At 36.2% G+C, this 22559-nt stretch overlaps 1 long non-coding RNA gene and 1 pseudogene across 1 annotated transcript; one reads left to right on the top strand and one right to left on the bottom strand.

Annotated features, from left to right (window-relative positions):
- The first annotated feature begins 5082 nt into the window (after positions 1–5082).
- Positions 5083–14270, top strand: LOC141581863 (uncharacterized). Its single transcript, XR_012514647.1, has 3 exons — positions 5083–5142; positions 5259–5297; positions 14198–14270. It is a non-coding gene; the product is annotated as an uncharacterized LOC141581863 (long non-coding RNA).
- A 4368-nt stretch (positions 14271–18638) lies between these two features.
- On the bottom strand, positions 18639–19451 carry LOC101051924 (MICOS complex subunit MIC26 pseudogene; annotated as a pseudogene).
- Positions 19452–22559: the final 3108 nt, after the last annotated feature.

Below are 22559 nucleotides of genomic sequence, written 5' to 3' on the forward strand. Positions count from 1 at the left end.
TATATATGAAACCCAGGTGTGTGTGTATATATATATATACACACACACATATATATCTGGGTTATATAATATACCATATATTATATAAATTATAAATATTATATAACCAGGTATATCTATCTATCTATATTATATAGATAGATATCTATATAGAGATATATACCTGGGTTATGTAATATTTATAATATAAATTATAAATATATTTAGATAAATACATAGATGTATATAATATATATTTTATATATAAAGCATATATATGAGACATAAAACTATACATATATGATCATATATATATGCATATATAGAGAGAGCATAGTCAAAAGAACGGAAGAAGGGAGGGAAGCTTCTCAATAATGGTTTGGATTTGTGCCCCCTCCCAAATCTCATGTAGAATTATAATCCCCAATGTTGGAGAAGGAGCCTGGTAGGAGGTGATTGGATCATGGGGGTGGATTTACCCCTCACTGTTCTCGTGGCAGTGAGTGAGTTCTCATGAGATTTATGAAACATATATCTTATGGGCTATATATTTTATAGATATATGTGTATATTTCATATCTCTTTTATATTATATATAATTTAATATATATTATTAATATTTGAAACTGTTTATTATATATAAGATATATAAGAAATATATATCTATAAAAGATATATATTTTTATATAAGATATATAAACCTGGATATATAACTATAATAAATATATAATATAGATATATATAATACATCTTATATAAAGCATATATATGAGACATGTCAAATCAAACATATATGATCATACATATATATGTAAAGCACAGACTAAGGGAGGAAGGGAAGGAGACTTCTCAATCTCACATCTGATTTCACCCATTGCCGAATTTCTTTTCTTTTCTTCAAAGGTCAACTTAATTGTCATGTATCTTCACCTCCCATCCACTCTTTAGCCCAAGCAGTTTGCTTTTTACCCTCTCCTCTCATTTTCAGACCAAGCTCTTGCTTGCTCGTTAAGTCAAGCCTTGTTTCTACATACATAAATATTTTCTGAACCAGGTGTGGTGACTCACACCTTTAATCCCAGCAAGCTGAGGCAGGCAGATTGCTTGAGCGCAGGGGTTCGAGATCATCCTGGGCAACATGGTAAAACCACATCTTTACAAAAATTATCCAGGCATGGTGATGAGCACCTGTAGTCCCACCTGTTCGGGAGGCTGAGGCAGGAGGATCCACTGAGCCCAGAAGTCAAGGCTGCAGTGAGCTATAACTGCGTCACTGCACTCAAGTCTGAGTGACAAGACCTTCTCTCAAAAATAAATGCACAGAGAGCTCTTAAAACTAAAACATAAAAAAAAACAAAGTATCCAATTTTAAAATGGGAAATGATCTGAACAAGCACCACACAAAAGAGATACACAATAGTAAATAGACACATGAAAAGATGTTCAACTTCATATGTCATTAGGGAATCGTAAATTAAAACAACAGTAAAATACCACTGCACACCTACTACAGTGGCTAAAATCCAAAACACTGATGATACAAAATGCTGACAAGAATGTGGAGCAACAAAACTCTTGTTCATTGCTGGAAGAAACTGCAAATAATACAGTCATTTTGGTGGACAGTTTGGCAGTTTCTTCCAAAGTTAAACCTAGTATTATCATATGATCCAGTAATCACATTCCTTGGTATTTACCTAAATGAGTTGAAAACATGTCCACAGAAAACCTGCATGTAAACGTTTATAGCAGCTGTATTCATAATTGTCAAGACTTGGAAACTACTAAGATGTCCTTCAATAGTTCAGTGTATAAATAAACTATATTATAGCCATATAGTGGAATATTATTCAGAGATAAAATGAAATGAGCTAACCAGCCATTAAAAGACATGAGGGAATGTTAGATGCACGTTGCTAAGTGAAAGAAGACAGTCTGAAAAGACCACATACTGTATGATTCCAACTGTATTACCCTCTGGAATAAGCAAAGCTAAAAAATACAATCCTAAATTCATAGGGAGTCACAAAAGCCCTCAAATAAACAAAGCAATCTTGAGCAAAAAAAGAAAAAAGTGGGCTGGAGACATCATACTACCTAACTCCAAAATTCTATTACATAGCCATAATAATCAAAACAGTATGCCTCTGGCTTAAAAACAGACACATTGTCCAGTGGAACAAACTAGAGATTCCAGATGCAACAAATTCATACATTTACAGCTAGCTCCTCTTCAACAAAGAACATACTATGAGGAGAGGACAGTCTCTTTGATAAACAGTGTTAGAAAAACTAGATTCCACATGCAGAAGAGTGAAACTGGACCCTTGTCTCACACCATTTGCAAGAATCAAGTTAAAATGGATTTAAGACTTCAAAATGAGAATGGAAACTGTAAAACTACTATAAGAAAACCTGGGGAAAATGTTCCACAACATTGATCTGGGCAAAGATTTCTTGGATATGACCCCCAAAAGCACAGGCAGCAAAAAAATAAATAAATGGGATTGCATCAAACTGAAAAGCTTCTGCACAGCAAAGGAAATAATAGAGGAAGGAGACAAGCCACGTGTTGGGAGAAAATATTTGCAAAACATACATCTGATAAAGGGGCTAACATCTAAAATATACAAGGAACTCAAACAACTCAACAGCAGGAAAACAAAGAAACCAATCAAAAAAAATGGGCAAAGAACCTAAATAGACATTTCTCAAAAGAAGACATACAAATGGCTGGCAGATATACAGAAAGATGCTTAACATTACTAAGCGTCAGGGAAATACAAATTAAAACTACAGTAGGATACCATCCACACCTGCTAGAATAGCTGTTTATCAAAAAGACGACAGATAACAAGAGTTGGCCAGGGTATGGAGAAAAGAGAAACTGAGTGCACAGTTGGTGGGAATATAAATTAATGTAGTAATGAAAAACAGTATGAAGTTTCCTCAGAAAACTAAAAATACAATTACCATATGACTCAGTAATCCCACTTTTGGGTATATAGCCAAAGGAATTGAGATCAGTATGTCAAAGAGAGATCTGCATTCTCATGTTCACTGCAACATTATTCACAATAGCTAAGATATGGAAGCAACCTAGGTGTCTATCATCAGATGAATGGATTTTTTAAATGTGGTTATATACACAATGAAATACTATTCAGCCTTAAAAGGAGAAGGGAATTCTGTCATTTGTGGCAATGTAGATGAACCTGGAAGATAATATGTTAAGTTAAATAAGTCAGGCACAAAATGACAAATATTGTATGATCTCATTTATATGTGGAATCAAAATAGTTGAACTCATAGAAATAGAGAGCAAAGGTCAGGTGCCATGGCTCATGCCTGTAATCCCAGCACTATGGGAGGCTGAGGTGGGCAGATCACCTGAAGTCAGGAATTCAAGACCAGCCTGGCCAAAATGGTGAAACCCCATCTCTACTAAAAATACAAGAAGTAGCCAGGCATGGTGGCACATGCCTGTAATCCCAGCTACTCGAAAGGCTGAGGCAGGAGAATCGCTCGAACCTGGCAGGCAGAGGTTGCAGTAAGCCAAAATCACACCACTGCACTCCAGCCTGGGTGACAGAATGAGACTCCATCTCAAAAAAATAAAAGGAAAGAAACAGAGAATAGAATGGTGGTTGCCAGAGGCCGTGCGAGGAGGGTGTATGAAGAAAGGGAGGATGTTGATCAAAGGACACGTAATTTCAGTTGAACAGGAGGAATAAGCCTTAGCGATCTCTTGCACAGAATGTTTACTATAATAAACAAAAATGCGTTGCATATTTCAATATTGGTAAAAGTATATTTTAAATGTTTTGGCCACAAAAAATGGCAAATGAGGTGATGGATTTATTAATATATTTGATTTAATCATTCAACAATGTAAATATAGATCAAAATATCAATTGTACTCCATAAATATATAATATATACAATTATTGTCAATTAAAAATTAATTTTTAAACTATTTTGTATAATACTGTAATAGTGGATGCATGCCATTATACATTTGTCAAAACCCACAGAACCATACAACACAGAGTGAACCGTAATGTAAACTATGGGCTTCAATTAATAATAATGTATAAATATTTATTCATCAGTTGTCATAAATGTGCCACACTAATGCAAGATGTGAGTTACAGGAGAAACTGTATGGGGAGAGAGAGAGGACATATAAAACTTCCCTGTATTTTATGCTCAAGTTTTTTGTAGCCCTAAAAGTGTTCTATATAGCCTAAAATGAAATTCAAATGTTTAACTTAAAAAGTAAAACGGAACATCTGAATATTGTAATGTGATAACTCTGAAAATCAAATTATCTCCCTTACCCGGGATATAATGTTCTTGTTTATTGAAGACCGCAGTCATCTATATAGTGGCTTTCCCAAACTATTTTTGCAGACTATATTTTTTATCACGTGTGGTTGTTGAAGTTTCTGTTCCTTTAGCTTGTGTTCAGCTAACGGGAATTTCCTTGAACGCATGGAACATTTTTAAGTCATCTTATTCTTGATTCACCATTTACTTTGTTGTTATAAATCTTTGGTTGTTTTAAAGTTCTGACAAAGTTAATTCTGACCATTTCTGCTTGCTTTTCCAGTTTTCTTAGAGAAAGGTGTGTTTGGAGCTGTCTACTCATCATTTTGCTGATGTGACTCCCTTCACTCTCACTGGATTTTAATCTGGTGAATATGTTGATCAGGCACACAGGTAAGGCAATTTCTTACCCATAGTCTCAGCGTTTCAGGTTTTAAAGTTTGGATCACTCAGATACTGGGTTCTTGAGGTTTTAATGCTGCTTAGTACCTTGCCTCTTAGCTCCTCAAAATGATTTCATGATTCTAGTAACAAACAACACCCCTCTCAGACGCTGTGGATTCATCATCTCATGAAGTTCTGAAATGTGACCAGATACAGACTGCTACGGAGAAAAAGAGCCGGTGATGTGCTTTGAATATGCATGTTTTCTCTTAGGTGTAGCTGCAGAAAAAAGGAAGCTGGTTTATGGCTTGATATTCTCTGTATGAAATACAGAATGTGGCCACCAAAGGAAGAGGTGGAACGGATCATCTCTCTATGCTGCCGCTGCTGCCTCTATGCCTCTGTCTCATCTCATCGTTTTGTAAATTAGGATATTGCATGGCTGATGAAGTAGGTGTCCAAGTGTTGCTGTGCATTCTACTGTATGATCCACATTGTTTTTTATAGTGAGCAGCTGAGTCACTTTCCACTTTTTGGAATTTCAATTCTGCCTGTTTCTCCTACAGATTCAATGAGCCACAGCACCTATGATCAGCATATTCCAGGTAACTCTGCTTTCCGTATTTGTTTGCCAGCCGTCAATATCTATGCCTCATGATTTGGTTTTGTTTTTTTACGTTTTTCTCCAAGCAACATTTATAGTGTTTATTCCGTCTCCCTTTTCTGTAATTTATCTGTGTTACATCTGCATGAATGGCCAGATTGTGCTAGCTCCATCTTCTTTCAAACATTCAAATCCATGAGGGAGAATAAGCTCACGTATTCTTGGCTATTTTCAAAAATGGAAGTTAAACTCGTGAAAGGAAATGAAGAAATTAGAACACTTATTTAACCTCCACCATAGGCTCATCCAATAATCTGATTAGGGTTTGTTTTTGTTGTTGTTGTTGTTGTTGTTGTTGTTGTTGTTGTTGTTTCAATTTTTATTGACATAAAATAGATTATATATATTTTGGGGATATATGTGATAATTTGATACATTTATATAATATGTAAAGATCAAATCTGGGTAATTGGAATATCCATTACCTTAAATATTTGTCTTTCTTTATGCTAGGAACATTAAAATTATTCTCTTCTATTTTGAAATGTATAATTGATTATTGTTAACTATAGTCATTCTACATATCTGTCTAAACACCAGATCTTGTTTTTTCTGTCTAATTGTATGTTTGTACTCATTAATCAACTCCTCTTCACCCTCTTACTCTTCCTGGACTCCAATAAGCACTTCCTGACCTCTGATCAGCACCATATCTTCATGAGATTCACTTTTTTAGCTCCCACGTGTGGGAATATCAGACATGGGTCTTTCAATGCTTGACTTATTTCACTTAACGTAACGATCTCCAGTTCCATTCATGTTGCTGCAAGTGACAGGATTTTATTCTTTTTTGTAGCTGAATAATATTCTGTTGCATATATGTACCACATTCATCCACTGATGGGCATTTAGACTGATTCCATATTTTGGCTATTGTGAATAGTGCCGCAATAAACATAGGAGTGCAGATATCTCTTCAATATATTTATGTTCTTTATATTTTATATTCAATATATCGATTTTCTTTATATATATTGGAAATACGTACATTTCTTTGAATATATATATATTTCTTTATATATATATATTAGTGGAATTTCTGAATCCTATGGTAGTTCTATTTTTCATTTTCTGAGAAAGCTCCATACTGCCTTCCACAGTGGCTGTGCTCATTTACATTCCAACCAACAGTGTATGAGAGTTCCGCTTTCTCCGCGTCCTCACACCACTATCCGTTATTTCCAGTCTTTTGATAAAAGACATTGTAACTGAAATAAGATTAATGCAGGGCAGGTGAGCCCCACAGTGGGGCTTAGCCCAGAGGGTTCTTGGCTTTGCCCAGGAAATAATTGAAGGGCAAGAAGAAGGTGGAAGAAAGCTTTATTGAAGACTGTTACAGCTTTGTGACTGCTCTCAGAGCAGGGCTATCTTCTAGGCAGAGAGGAGCAACTTAGGGCAGCTTTGCAGTCATATTCAACCCATTTTTTAATTGCACACAGATTAAGGGGTGGTTTACACAGACATTTCTAGGGAAGGGGTACTGACTTTTGGGTCATCCTGTCATTGCTATAGAAAGGGACAGTAACTCCCAGGTGTTGCCATGGCAACAGTAAATTCATACGGCACACTAGTGGGTGAATCTGATTAGAAAGCTGCTTCCATCCCAGCCCTGTTTTAGCTAGTCTTCAGTCTAGCCCAGTGTCCAAGTCCCACCTCTGGAGTCAAGTCCTGCCTCCTACCTCAAGGTGATATCTCATTGTGGTTTTGATTTGCATTTCTCTAATGATCAATCGTGGTTATTTAATATACTCATTGGTCATTTGTATGTCTTCTTTTCAGAAATGTCCATTCAGATCTTTTTCTTGTTTTTTAATTGGATTTTTTATTCTTGCTATTGAGTTTTTGAGTTACTTATATATTCTGGTTAATAATCCTAGTCAGATGTGTAGTTTGTAAATATTTTCCCCCATTCTGTGGGTTATCTCTTCACTTCGTTGTTTCTTTTGCTGATTTTTAGTCTAATATAGTCCCATTTGTCTATTTTTGCTTTTGCTGCCTGTGCTTTTGAGGTCTTACACACAAAAAAAAATATCAATATCTGGGTGCATTTCAACAACCAGATCAATGTCCTGGAGCATTTCCCCAAAGTTTTCTTCTGGTAGTTTTATAGTTTTGGGACTTATATTTAGGTCTTAAATCCATTTTGATTTTATTTCTGTATGGAGTGAGAGATAGGGGTCTACTTTCATTCTTCTGCAAATGGCTATCCGTTTTCCCAACACCATTTATTGAGGAGACTGTCTTTGCCTCATAATATCTTCTTTGTTGAAAATGAGCTGATTACAGGCTGGGTGCAATGTCTCACACCTGTAATCCCAGTACTTTGGGTGGCCAAGGCAGATGTGTCACATGAGGCCAGGAGTTCAAGACCAGCCTGGCCATATAACAAAACCCCCACCCCATGTCTACTGATAATACAAAAATTAGCCAGGCATGGTGGTGTACAAGCCTATAGTCCCAGCTACTCAAGAGACTGTGGCACAAGAACCACTTGAACTCAGGAGTCGGTGGTTGCTGTGAGCCGAGATAATGCCACTGCACTCCAGCCTGGGCAGCAGAGTGAGACTCTGTCTTACAGAAAAGAAAGAAAGAAGGAAAGAAAGAGAAAGAAAGAAAAAGAAAGAAAGAAAGAAAGGAGGGAGGGAGGGAGGGAGGGAAGAAGGAAGGGAGAGAGAAAAAGAAAGAAAGAAAGAGAAAGAAAGGAAGGAAGGAGAAGAAGAGAGAAAGAAAGAGAGAAGAGGAAAATAAGTTGGCAGTAAATGCCTGGGTTTATATCTGAATTCTCTATTCTGTTCCATTAGTCTATGTGTGTTTTTATTCCAGTACCAAGCTATTTTTGTTATGATAGCTTTCTAGCATATTTTGAAGTCAGACAATATGATGCCTCTAGCTTTGTTCTTTTTGATCAAGATTGCCTTGGCTTTTCAGGGTCTTTTGTGGTTCTATGTAAATTTTAGGAATTTTTTTTCTATTTCTGTGAAGAATATCTATATTTTCATAAGGATTGCATCGAATCTATAATTGGCTTTAGGTAGTATTGCCATGTTAACAATATTAATTATTCCAATCCATAAATATAAAATATCTTTCCTTTTTTGTGTCCTTTTCAATTTTTTTAACACCCTTTTATAGTTTTTCTTGTATAGATCTTTCGCTTGATTAAATTGATTCCCAGGTATTTTATATTCTTTGTAGCTACTGTAAATGGAATTGCTTTCTTATTTTCTTTTTCAGATTGCTCACTGTTGTCATGTATAAATCCTCCTGGTTTTGTAAGTTGATATTATATCCTGCAACTATGCTGAATTCCTTTATCAGTTCTAATAATTTTTCAATGGAGTCTTTTGGTTTTTTCTAAATGTAAGATCCTGTCATCTGTGAATAAGGCTAATTTGACTTCTTCTTTTTTAATTTGGATACCCTTGATTTTTTTCTCTTGCCTGATTGCTCTAGCCAGGACTTCCAGTATTTTGGTGAATTAAAGTGGTGAAAGTGAGCTTCCCTCTCTTGTTCCAGATCTTAGAGGAAAGGCTTTCAATTTTTCCCCACTCAGTATGTTAGCTGTGGACTTGTCACATATGGCCTTTATTATTTTGAAGTATGTTCCTTCTATACCCATTTTTTTTTTTTGAGGACTTTTGTCATTAAAAATACATAGATTTTTTTTTCTTTTTTTTTGAAACAGGGTCTGGCTCTGTCTCCCAGGCTGGAGTGCAGTGGTGCGATCACAGCTCACTGCAGCTTCAAACTCCTGGGCTCAAGCAATTGTCCCACCTCAGCCTCCCAAGTAGCTAGGACTGCAGGCCCTTGCCACCACACTAAGCTAGTTTTTGTATTTTTTTGTAAAGACAGGGTTTCACTATGTTGCCTAAGCTGGTCTTGAACTCCTGGGTTCAAGCAATATGCCCTCCTCGGCCTCCCAAGATGCTGGAATTACAGGTGTGAGCCACTGTGCCTGGTGGGATGTAGAATTTTAATAAATGCTTTTTTGACATCCATTGAAGTGACCTTATGTGTTTTGTTCTTGGTTCTATTAATGTGAAATATCACGTTTATTGATTTGCATGTGTTGAACCATACTTACATCCATAGGATGAATCCCACTTGGTTATGATGAATGATCTTTTTAATATGTGTTTGAATTTGGTTTGGTAGTATTTTGCTGAGAATTTTTGCATCTACATTCATCAGTGATATCGGTCTTTAGTTTTCTTTTGTCATGTCTTTATCTGGTGTGGGTATCAAGTTAATGTTCACCTCATAGAATGAGTTTGGAAGTGTTCTCTTCACTTGAACTTTTTTTGAAGAGCTTGAGTAGAAGTGGTATTTGTTATTCTTTAAATGTGTGGTAGAATTCAGCAGTGAAGCCATCAAGTACTGGGCTTTTCTTTGATAGACGACTTTTTATTATGGCTTTGACGTTATTACTTATCACTGGTTTGTTAAGGTTTTCTATTTCTTCATGGTTCAGTCTTGGTAGGTCATATGTGACTAGGAATTTATCAATTTCTTTTATATTTTCCAGTTTGTCGGCATATCGTTCACAATCATCTCTAATGATTCTTTGTATTTCTGTGGTCTCAGTTGTTATGACTCTTTGTTGTTTGTACTTTTGTTTATTTGGGTCTTCTCTCTTTTTTTCTTAGTCTAGCTAAAGGTTTGTCAATTTTATTTACCTTTTCAAAAAAAACAACTTTTCATTTTGTTGATTTTCCGTATTTTTTGATGTCTTTTTTATCTGTTTGTTTGTTTGTTTGTTTGTTTGTTTTCATGAGGGTTGTTTGTTTCAGAAACTGGTTTCATTGTCACTATGTTACCGGGTCTCTATGACCCCTATGAGATTGGGTCTCACTATGTTTTAGAAACTGGGTCTCACTATATCACTGTGTTATCCTGCCAGTGAACCAAGATGGTGTGGAAGCTGGTGGTCCACCTTGACCTCATTTTTTCCAGTGTAGAAAGCCTGAATTGGGGAAATTTCCTGCACGGTTTGGTAGTGGACAGATGACGGGGAAGGGTGTTGTGAATATGGAAGTCCAATTCTCTTCCCATATGCTCAGTTTTTCCACTTCTCCACGGGCCTGGGATCTGTCTTACTCCTATATATAAATTCTGGGATATTTCTGGTGGTAATCGCAGCACTGCGTATTTGGTTGTTTTCTGTGTAGCGGAGGGAAGCCAGCTTGCTTCTACACTGCCATTTTGGAACCAGAACTGATTAGGTTTTGAAATCATTTGTGTATTTTTCTTGAATGTTTTATAATTTTATCAAAGTACTGCAAGTATACCAAAAATATACAAATAATACACAGTCTGGTGATAATAGACCTGTTTGCTCCCTTATTATATTTATAATAAAGTATATATTATTTAATATGTATATCATATATTATAGTATTATTAATAAAGAAATGTATATAATTGTTGCCTTACCAGTTTGATAAATAGAAGATATACCTCACAATTATTATTCCATTAACTTCAGACAGTATATCTTTATTCCCTATTATGCAAAATTAAGATATTAACAGCCCCATTGTTTTCTTTAGTTCAGCAACTCCCCCTCAACCTCCCAGCTTCTTTCAAATAGAATTTTGCTTCTCTATCACCACAGTAAATGATATTTGCATTAAGTAGCCATAATTGAAGCTTGTTTGCTTATACACAGGTAAAAAAATTAGTTTTGATTGAAAAATATCATTTCAATCTCATTGAAACCACAAAAAACATACTTAGTTGTAAAATAACTCTGTGAGTATAATTTGCTCAAGAGCCACAGTGTGCTATAATTAGATTTCCTTCTCAGAAGTCCAACACACTGCCTTAATGGGGAGCATTCTTAGAATCTAATCAAATAGAGTTTCCATTCTTCTTCTCCATAGATTATTTGAAATTATGCCACATTATACTGTATTCTTATTTTGATAATGAACTAATTGAGCAGTTTCTTTGTTTAAATTTCTGACTTTTTATTTTTTTCATATTGAGAGAAAAATACATAGACTTTCATTAACTTACTACCAAGATCTTCCAGATTCTCATCAATTCTATAGTAAATTCAATAGAATTTACATCAATTCTATTCATTACAAGGAGTCTCCTCTCGTCCAATTCCTCTGGGATCTTATCATCTAGTTGGATACAGAGAAATGAAAGTGGACAGAGTATTGTGTTTAAATGTCAGCACTTGGTTTTACAAATGATGTTGACACACTTGGTGAATCTAGGCTAAAGTAAACCAGATATTGAACTGCCCCCAAACCGAATTATATGAATATTAATTTTTAAAAGCAAATATATTTAGCCTAGAGAAAGCAAGACTTAAGATCAGTGTATCTGTTTACAGATCTCAAAAAGTATGCTATTTTAAATAGGAACTATATGATTTTTCCATAGCTTCATGAAATAAAACAAAGACCAATATTTGAAAATTTCAGGGAGGCATGTATTATCACACTATCTCCAACTTTGTAAAAATAATTCCATCTGAAAGTGAGCTGTGTGTTTCTGATCACTGGATGCTTTCAAGTAGATTCCCATTACACATGAGTCTGGAACATTACATAGGATTTAGGCTTTGGATAGAAGTTAGAAATCTTTCACATTTTGTTAAATGTGAAATGCCTGTATTCTGTGAGTCTAAATGCATCTAGAACAGACTTATACATAATTAGTTGCATTATTTGTTAAGTGCACATGTGAATTCTTGTTCTGTGAGTGGATTGCCAGTTCTGGGGAACATTGGCTTGTTAATTATTTCAGGTATTATCCAAGCTATTTGTTACGTAGCTCTGTATTTGCTTTTTCCTTGTCCCTCTTCTCTCCATTTAGAGCCATTTAGAGGAAATTTTTTTCCCGGCAAATGAGTACATCCCAGGGTCAGAATGGGAAAATGAAAGAGACTTAAAATACTTTTATTTCAGCTCTAGTGAGACTGCAAAGCAACTGATTCATGCAAAATTTAATAATTACATGTGGTTTCTTTATTTAACAGCTATCATTATGCCATTATGTATCAGACTATAATCTACTCAGAGTTTTCTTTCCTAATATTTGGAACTGATAAGTGAAAATTACAGCATTCCATGAGGAGGTATTTCACATTCTCCTTGTCTCAGCAGAAGCATCTCTTCCATATTCTACAATTCCTTCAAGTTTTAATGAATTGTTTGTAGAGTGAGATAATATATTTTGTCCAATAATTGTATAGCTGATAATTTTATAAGTGGTAGTTTTGTGAGTTATTAACCCCCACCATTGATGACAATAGCAGCAACAAAACTCTATATGCTTGAGCATAAAATGTAACCAAATTTTATTTAGTAACTTTTTCATGGGCCTGGAGTAGTAGCTCATGCCTGTAATTCCAGCACTTTGGGAGGTCGAACCAGGAGGATCACTTGAGGCCAGGAATTCAAAACCAGCCTAAGCAACAAAGTGAGACCCCATCACTACCAAAAAATATACACATATATATTTTATTTTATTTTATTTTTTTAAAGCTGGGCATGGTGGCACACACCTGTAATTCCAGCACTTTGGAATACCAAGGCAGGACAATTGCTTGAGCTCAAGAGTTTTAGATCAGCCTGGACAACGTAACAAAATCCCATCTGTACAAAAAAAATACAAAAGTTAGCCAAGCATGATGGTATGTGCCTGTGGTCCCAACTACTCAAGAGCTGAGATGGGAGATCACTTGAGCCCAGGAAGTCAAGGCTATAGTCACCCATGATAGCACCACTGCACTCCAGTGTGGGCAAAAGAATAAGACCCTGTTTCAGAAAAAAAAAAAAAAACTTAAAGGAAGAAATTTTTGCATTTTAATAATTTTAGTTTTAATTTATAATTATTTTTAATTTTTCCATGATTTCTCAATGTAATACAATATGTTCTCACTATACACTTATTTTTAATCTACTATAAATAATTAGAAGAGGTTAAAGACAAAACTCTTCTTATTAAAATACTAAAAATGTAAATATTGGGAGGTATTATAAAACTTGTGTAAAGTGCTTTAAGAGCTTAAGAATACTATACTTCAAACAAATAATTTGATAGTAGCAGCATATAGATTTTCAGATACAAGATTCTTTTCTTTTTTATGTTTTCTCTCCTCTTTTGCAAGGATTATAATAACACATAAATTAGCTAGACTTTTCACTCTCTCTTTGGTCTTTCATCTTCCATTATTTTTCCTCTTCATTTTTCTATTGGTGTATTTCTTAGATTTATCCTCCAAATTGCTAATTTTCTCATTTCAGCTACATCTAATCTGTTGTTAAACTCATCTGTTGATTTTTTAATATTCAATTACTGCATATTTCAGTTCTAGACTTGGTATTCAATCCTTTTTATTGAATTGAATAAAAAATCCAATTACTGAAATAAAAATTCCAGTTCCTTTTTAAATGTTCTATTTGATCATTTAATTTCTTGAAAATTTTACATTATTTGTAAAGTCTTTTATGTTATTTGTTAAAGGCTATTAAATGCCTTACATTATTTGTAGTCTTTGTCTAGCTGTGATCTTCAATATTTCTCTCTCCAGTTCTGTGAAACTGGTAAATGTTCTGCTCAGATGCTGGCTACTGCTTTCTGCTCTGGTTTTCAGCCAAAATCTCCAGCTCCTACTTTCTCTATCAGCAAATGCCTTGAGGATATAAGTTGTGCCAAATATTGAGGTCAAATCCTGGGACTACCTTCTTTTAGGGAATTTGTTTCATCAAATCTTTGCTGCTTTGGTAGCTCTGCTATCCCAACAAAAACTCATAGTTTATCCTTCTTATATAGTTGTTTTCGGTGGAAGGTCTGCTCTAACACTATACTTTCTTTCTAAAGACAAAGACAATGAAGATGATGTAGGCGACAAGAAAGAATGAGGAGGAAAAGAAGAAAAAGAGGAAGAGGATGAAGAAGAAGAAGGAGAAGGAGGAGGAGGTGGGAGGGGGAGGGGAGAAGGAGGAGAAGGAGAAGAAAGGGGAGGAGAAGGGGAAGTGGAGGAGGAGGGGAAGGGGAAGAAGAAGGAGGAGGAGGAGGAGAGGAAGAAGAAGAACAACAACAACAACAACATAGTGACAAGGACACCAAATGCAAACCTTAGAGACAAAGGCATTCAACTGCTAGAAGAACCACAGGCAAAATTGTGAAATGGAATAATCTGCCTCTAGTGTCATTTTACTTCCCTTTTTTTCCGCCATTTCTTACATTTGTCATTTTTCTTTCTACTGGAACCCAATCTCTTGTACATTCTAACTTCTTGGAAGTCTAAATCAAACTAGGAATCAGGAAGAAGCTGATCACAGACAGCAAAAAATTACATACATATTGCATTATTTTAATCATCAGGAAAAGGCCTGTGAAATAAATATTTATGAAATCACAGGAAGAGCTGAAGAAGAAGGGCATCTATAAGCTCTTCTTAGTAGTTATCAAAATATAACTGGTAAACAGCTACCTACCTAGAGATAAGATACCTCCTACCTTACAGTTCACTGGGATTCTCTTAGAATTTATTTTTCGCTATGTATTACCTTTTTTGGCAATCTACTATAAATCAGTGATATAGAAACTAACTATATTCTTTGTATTCTTTTTAACCCCAATAGTTTTTCTCTTTTACTCAAAAAATATATGGCCTATTGTGGTCTCCAATCAAAGCTTCTATTTGATGTCCTATTTAATGTAAGCTTTCTTTCTACATATTCCCATTAATGCTCCCATTCCCTCTCCATTTCCTGATCAGCACCTTTTTTTTAACTGCTGAATAGTTTACATAAGTAAGACAGTGTTCTATACTCTACAAAAATAAAGTTACTTGAAACTTAAATTTTTTAAACTTGTTTTTCTTCCAACTGAGATACACTTAGATGTTTAAATATTTAAGATGTATTTAATTCTGCATTTCTACTATAATTCAGAAAATTTGTTTTTGTTGCTTTCAATTTATATTTACATTTTTCCCCTGAATTCACATTATTTATTATTTTTATATTTACATTTTTACCTGAATTCACATTATTACTGCAACCAGAGAACCAAATATACTCAGCCTTCCAAGTAGCTGGGACTACAGGTGCCTGTCACCATGCCCAGTTAATTTTTGTATTTTTAGTAGAGATGAGGTTTCACTGTTAACCAGGATGGTCTCGATCTCCTGAACTCGTGATTCACCCACCTTGGCCTCCCAAAGTGCTGGGATTGGATGTAGAAATTTTTAAAAAATCAAATGCTTCCAGTAACTTGGAGAGCGTTTACTCAAAAAAAAGTGGGTGGATGTCTGTAAGAAAAGTCAGCTTTATGACATTTTAACTTCTCCTGGTCCCACCCCCCACTCTCTAGCTCAGAAAAAGCGTTGAAAAAATACTCATCTGCATTTCTGGTGCTGCCTCGAAGTCACCAGTGGAACCCGAATAGAGATGAAGTTTTTCAAAGTATACTTGCCAAAATATTACCATTTTTTATTTGTCTGGTGGTTCTCTTGAAAAACTCATTAAAAGGCTGCCTTGGAGCTCACTCACTTCAAAGGATTTCTGTCAGGTGATGTCATTTTTGAAGATAATAACAGACAAGTATTTTAATTTTGTGGCTGCCTGAGGAGATGAACAACAGTTGAGACAAACAAAAAACTAACCAAATACCTTAAAAATAAAATCAAAGTTTGAAAATAAGATGTATATAAGCACACCAGAAAGCTCTGACAAAATCTCAGGGACCTAAAAGACCATGTGTACTCCCAGGATAGTGCACAAGCTCAGGAAAGACCTGGAAAGGCCCTCACCTCTCATCTCTGGCTTACCTTGAGGATCTATGCAGGCAGTAAGTAAAAGCTTAGATGAAATTATGAGCTCCCTGTCTAAGTTTTGAAGGCATGACCCAACATGCACAGAGAGCCCTTCAGCAAACTGATTTATTGATTCCAGACCTCTAAGGAAACCTGTCTAATTACTAACCACTAAGCTGACTAAGTAGTGGCATCAAGGACCACACATGACAAAGAATACAAACTTGATTAAATTGCTTTAGAAATGTAGGTAAGCAAACAGATAACAATAACCAACAAGCAACAAGAAAAACAGGCCATGGAGAGGTAGGAAAATCTGATTTCCAAACTTGCCACACAATGCTTATTAAAATGTCCAGGTTTTAATAATGTAAAAACTTATGAGTCATGCAATGAAACAAATTATTGCCAACACACACACAAAAATAAACCATAGAATTTGTCCTAAAGGAAACCCAGACATTGGACTTACTAGAAAAGACTTTAAATCCTTTAGTCTAAATATGCCCAAAAGTCAAAAGAGGAGTGGAGTGTGCCTAACAAAGTATGAGAACAATGTCTCACCAAACAGAAAATATCAACAAAGAAATGGAAATTATAAAATTCAGCTTTATAATACAAGTTATAAAATTGAAGAGTTTAATAACAGAAAAGAAAAATTCCCTAGAGGTTCTCAGTAACAGATATGAAAAGACATTTAAAAAATCAACAAATTTCAAAATCAGTCAGTTGAAATTATCTAGTCTGAGGAACAGAAAGGAAAAAGAGTAAAGAAAAATGAACAGAGCTTCAGAGATCAGTGGGAAATTACTTAAAGAACCAATATATATGTAATGGGAGATTTGGAAGGAGAGGAGAGAAGCATCAAGAACCAATATTTGAAAAAATAATCCTTGAAAACTTCCCAAATTTGTTGAAAAATAATAGTTTACACATAAGTCAGGTAGATGAACTTCCAGTGCAGTAAACCAAAAAGATTCATTCATACCTCAATACAACATAATCAATGAATTAAAGAATGAAGATGGGCTGGGCGCGGTGGCTCAAGCCTGTAATCCCAGCACTTTGGGAGGCCGAGATGGGTGGATCACGAGGTCAAGAGATCGAGACCATCCTGGTCAACATGGTGAAACCCCATCTCTACTAAAAATACTAAAAATTAGCTGGGCATGGTGGCGTGTGCCTGTAATCCCAGCTACTCAGGAGGCTGAGGCAGGAGAATTGCCTGAACCCAGGAGGCGGAGGTTGCGGTGAGCCGAGATCACGCCATTGCACTCCAGCCTGGGTAACAAGAGCGAAACTCCGTCTCAAAAAAAAAAAAAAAAGAATGAAGATGAAAAACCTTGATATCAGCAAGTAAGAAGTAATTCATATACAATGGCTTCTCAGTAATATTAACAGCTCATTTCTCATTAGAAATCCAAGAAAAGAGAACATAAGGCAGTGGGATGACATATTCAAAGTAGTAAAAGTAAGAGACTGTCAATCAAGGAGTCTATATATAGCAATACTATGCTTCAAAATTGAAGGAGAAATTAAGACATCTCCAGATTTTTTTTTTTTTTTTTTTTTGAGATGGAGTTTCACTCTTGTTGCCCAGGCTGGAGTGCAATGGCACGATCATGGCTCACCACAACCTCTGCCTCCCGGGTTCAAGAGATTCTCCTGCCTCAACCTCCCAAGTAGCTGGAATTACAGGCATGCGCCACCACGCCCAGCTAATTTTGTGTTTTTGGTAGAGACGGCATTTCCCCATGTTGGTCAGGCTGGTCTTGAACTCCCGACCTCAGGTGATCCACCTGCCTCGCCTCTCGAAGTGCTGGGATTACAAGCGTGAGCCACTGCGCCCAGCCACATAAACAGATTTAAAAAAAAAAAAAAAAAAAACAAGATAATTCATTGTTAGCACAACTGTCCTACAAAAAATACTAAAGGAGTTCTTTTAGGCCTAAATGAAAGGATATTTGGCAGTAACTCAAACCCAAATGAAAAAATAAAGAGTACTAGTAAAGGTAACTATATGGTTAAATATAAAAGACAACATAAATGCATTTTTGTTTATAGTTATTTTCTTTTCTTCCACCTGATTTAAAAGACAACCACATCAACCAGTAATTAAAAGTCTATGTTGACGGGTACACCATAAATAAAGATCTAATTTGTAAAAATAACAATATAAAGAAGGCAGGTAGGCTGGGCATAGTAGCTCTTGCCTGTAATCTCAGCACTTTGGGAGGCTGAAGCAGAAGGCTCACTTGAGCCCAGGAGTTCAAGACCAGCCTGGGAAATACAGCAAGACCCCAACTCTTAAAAACATATGTAAAAATAAATTTTAAAAAGAGAAGGAATAAAACAGAGTTATATTGGAGCAAACTTTTGTATGCTACTAAAATTAAGTTGGTATTATATTGAGCTAGATTCTTATTTTTCTTTTTAACTTGGGTTTTAATTGTGTATGTAAATAGCAACATGAGAACAAGGAGTTCTAAAGCTTGTACTTTATCTCTAGGTGAAAGTGTTTCAGATTAGTTTGCTTGTAGGATGGTATCACCCACGATAACAGAAGTCTGGTCTAGTTTTTCCTGAAGAAGAAAGCCAATTTAATACATTCAATACTGACTTCTCTGCCATTTTTCTGTAGAAATATTGATTTATTCTACGGAGTTTCCAATGTTTACCTATAACTGATTAAGATGGGCAGAGCATAGAGTCTTCTATTTAGTTCCAGGTGAATTCTTCACATTTCCTGGCTTTTGAAAGTTCTCCTTCCACAAATCTTCTATGACGATGTATCCTCATAAACCCCAGTCATATAATGTCTCCCCACTGACCTGGGCAAACACGATGGCTTGTTGTGGATAATAGAGGGAGGCAGCTAATCCCATGAAACCAGGCAGATACACTAGCTTCTTTATTTTTGAACCTCTAGCCAAAAAGAGACCAATAAGGCCAACAAAACCAGTAACACCAAGTCTCAGAAAAAAATCCAGGAGGTGCATTTTGGAGATAGTCATAGCTGTCTAACCCCCATTGAGCCAAACTTTGCATTTTGGGCTGAGTTTGGGAGAATGTTTCCTGACACCAGCTTGTGTATGGCTCACAGTAGTGTCGGAGCTGCGAGATGCTTTCTTCAAGCGGGCTCCTTGACTCCTCCACATACTCCAATTGACCTTTAGGAACTGAGTTGAGTGAAAGTTCATCAACCTTCTCGGAATTCTGGGGAGGTGAGTCCTTTTTTGGTACAGCATAGACTTTGAAGGTGAGCAAGCTCAGGCTGGTCAGCCCCATGGACCTCTGAATTACCTTGAACATGTCGCTGGCAACGGTGGCTCCGGCTAGATTGTTATTAATTAAAGAATTGGGCCAGGTGTAGTGGCTCATGCCTATAATCCCAGCACTTTGGGAGGCCAAGGCAGGAGGGTCACCTGAGGCAAGGAGCTTGAGAAAAGCCTGGGCCACACAAGGAAACCTCGTTTCTACAAAAATTTTTGAAAATTAGCTGGGCATGGTGGCACATGCCTGTAGTCCCATATACTTGCAACAGAGGTGGGAAGATCACTGAGCCCAGGAGCCTGACGTTGCAACGAGCCATGATCATGCCACTGCACACCTGCCTTGGTGACAGAGCAAGACACTGTCTCTTTAAAACATTAAAATATTAATTATAATACCATAGGCGCCGGGCGCGGTGGCTCAAGCCTGTAATCCCAGCACTTTGGGAGGCCGAGGCAGGTGGATCACGAGGTCGAGAGCTCGAGACCATCCTGGTCAACATGGTGAAACCCCGTCTCTACTAAAAATGCAAAAAATTAGCTGGGCATGGTGGCTTGTGCCTGTAATCCCAGCTACTCAGGAGGCTGAGACAGGAGAATTGCCTGAACCCAGGAGGCGGAAGTTGCGGTGAGCCGAGATCGCGCCATTGCACTCCAGCCTGGGTAACAAGAGTGAAACTCCATCTCAAAATAAATAAATAAATAAATAAATAAATAAATAAATAAAACCATAGGCAACCACTAATAAAATAACTAAAAATATATTTTTTAAAAGAAATGAAAGGTAATTAAAATGGTACACTATAAAATATCTGTTTAACACAAAAATATTCAAGAATCAAGGAATTGAGGAATGCAAGAGACATAATACATATGGAAAAAAATAGCACAATAGCAAAAATAAATTCTGTCTTATCAGTAATTATATTCAAGTAAGTGGATTAAACTGTCAAATTGGAAGCAATTGGGAGAATTGATTTTTTTAAAAAACATGGCACAATTATATGCAGTTTACAATAGACACTTGAGATTCAAAGACACAAATAAGTGGAACATAAAAGGGTGGAAAAGATACAATAGCAGTAACCAAAAGAGCTGGAGTAGCTATGTTAATGCCAGACAAAATTGACAAAATATTTTAAGATAAAAACTATTATTAGGGCAAAGAAGGATATTTTATTACTATAAAAGTTTCAATTAATCAAGAAAATATAACAACAATTGAAGTGTATGTACCTAAAAACACAGTCCCAAAATACACGACGCAAAAATAGACAGAATTAAAGGAAGAGACAATTCAAACTTAATAGTTGGATATTTCAATAAAAAGGAGAATAGAAAAACAATCTGCCAGGGTCATGATAGCACCAGCTCTCAAATCTGGATCTAGGGTAATAGAGAAATAAAACTAAAACCTGTCCGAAAATAATGCAGTCACAGTGAACCTGGCTGGGAAACGAGTAGAACAGAGGGAAGAGCAGCTGAGGAACCCTAAACAATTCCCCTTAAGGCCACTCCCTCCCCAGTGTCTCCTGATATTTCAGTTGACCCTCCCCTCCATTAAGAACAGATGTCACTTTCCTCTGTTCTCCTCCACTATCGTCGACTCGCTGCTGTTTCTCCCACTCCACATCAACAAACTGAGCCCCAAAAGCTTCTTAAATGTCAGCCCTATGGAGCTCAGAGCTCAGAAATGCTGGAAGTCCTTCAGCACCAGATGCCAAATTAGAGAGGGCAAAGGAGTAGGAAAGACTGAGCAGTGACCCCTAAATCAGCATGCCACTGTCCTATGGCACACTTGAGACTATTCTGAAGAGCAAGTTAAACTCATGTAAAATAGAAATTTGTATCATAAAAAATATTTCATATGAAACATTTATGGAACTGAAAAATTACTGTATTTCAATTTGGAGCAAAATGCCTTTGGGTCTCACTCTGAAAATAACTTGATGAAGCAAAGTCAAATGAAACTACGCACATTGAATTCACCAGAACAGCTGTCTACACAGCAGGCTAGCTCTCCTAGATAAAAAGGTCTCCATGGATATACAGGGGGTCCCCATGAAACTGACTTTGCCACACATTTTGGGGAACTGAGAGCTTTTTTCTTCCTCCAGGAGGGCACAACTTCTTTCTATTTTCCAGTTTTTGTTCTCTACCTCTTTAATTTTGCTTAAGAAGAAAGACCCTGAAATTCACATTAGTAATGACAAGATGCCAGGAAATGATCCTTCTAGCATGAAGTTGGAACCTGGGACTGTTTCATCGGTGTTAACTAGACCTGAATTATCAAATTTCAAATAATACTATAATATCAAAAGCTGATTTTAGATTATATTACAGCTCATTTCATAGAGAACCAGGGAAGTGGAAGAAAAATATTAATGTGCTTCTTAACCTGTGTGACCTGCCTGCCTCAATAATTCAAGTGAAAATTGTGGATGCACATGTTCAAGACATATAAAAAATAATCTTGTACGTTTAAATATCTAACTCAAGGACTATCATCCGGCATCTCTCATGCTGTGCTCACTCACACATGCAGAAGGGTAACTCTTCTTTGGCAGACCTACAAAGTATATCTAAATCAAACAGGCTAATGAAGTGGCAGGATTATGTGTAAGCCTCCTTAAATAAAATAGTACCAAGAAATACATCATGGTAGAGTGTTATTACTGTCATATTACTATAGCAACCACTAGGAATTTAGTTGGTTAAAAATATATCAAAGCACAGCCTTCAAAATGGGAGAAAATATTTGCAAACTATGCATCCGACAAAGGTCTAATATCCAGCATCTATAAAGAACTTAAACAAATTTACAAGAAAAATATCCCCATTAAAAAGTGGGCAATGAACATGAACAGACACTTTTCAAAAGAGGACTTAATGCAGCTAACAAGCATATGAAAAAATTCTCAACATCACTAATCATTAGAGAAATGAGAATCAAAACCACAGTGAGATACCATCTCACACCAGTCTAAAGAGCTGTTTTTTAAAAAGTCAAAAAATAACAGAGGCTGGCAAGGTTGCAGAGAAAGGGGAATGTTTATGCACTGCTGGTTGGAATGTAAATTAATTCAGCCATTGTGAAAGGCAATGTGGTGATTCCCCAAGGAATTTAAAATAGAATTACCATTTGACT

This window comes from Saimiri boliviensis, chromosome 1 (genome assembly GCF_048565385.1).
Source record: "Saimiri boliviensis isolate mSaiBol1 chromosome 1, mSaiBol1.pri, whole genome shotgun sequence".
NCBI lineage: Eukaryota > Metazoa > Chordata > Mammalia > Primates > Cebidae > Saimiri > Saimiri boliviensis.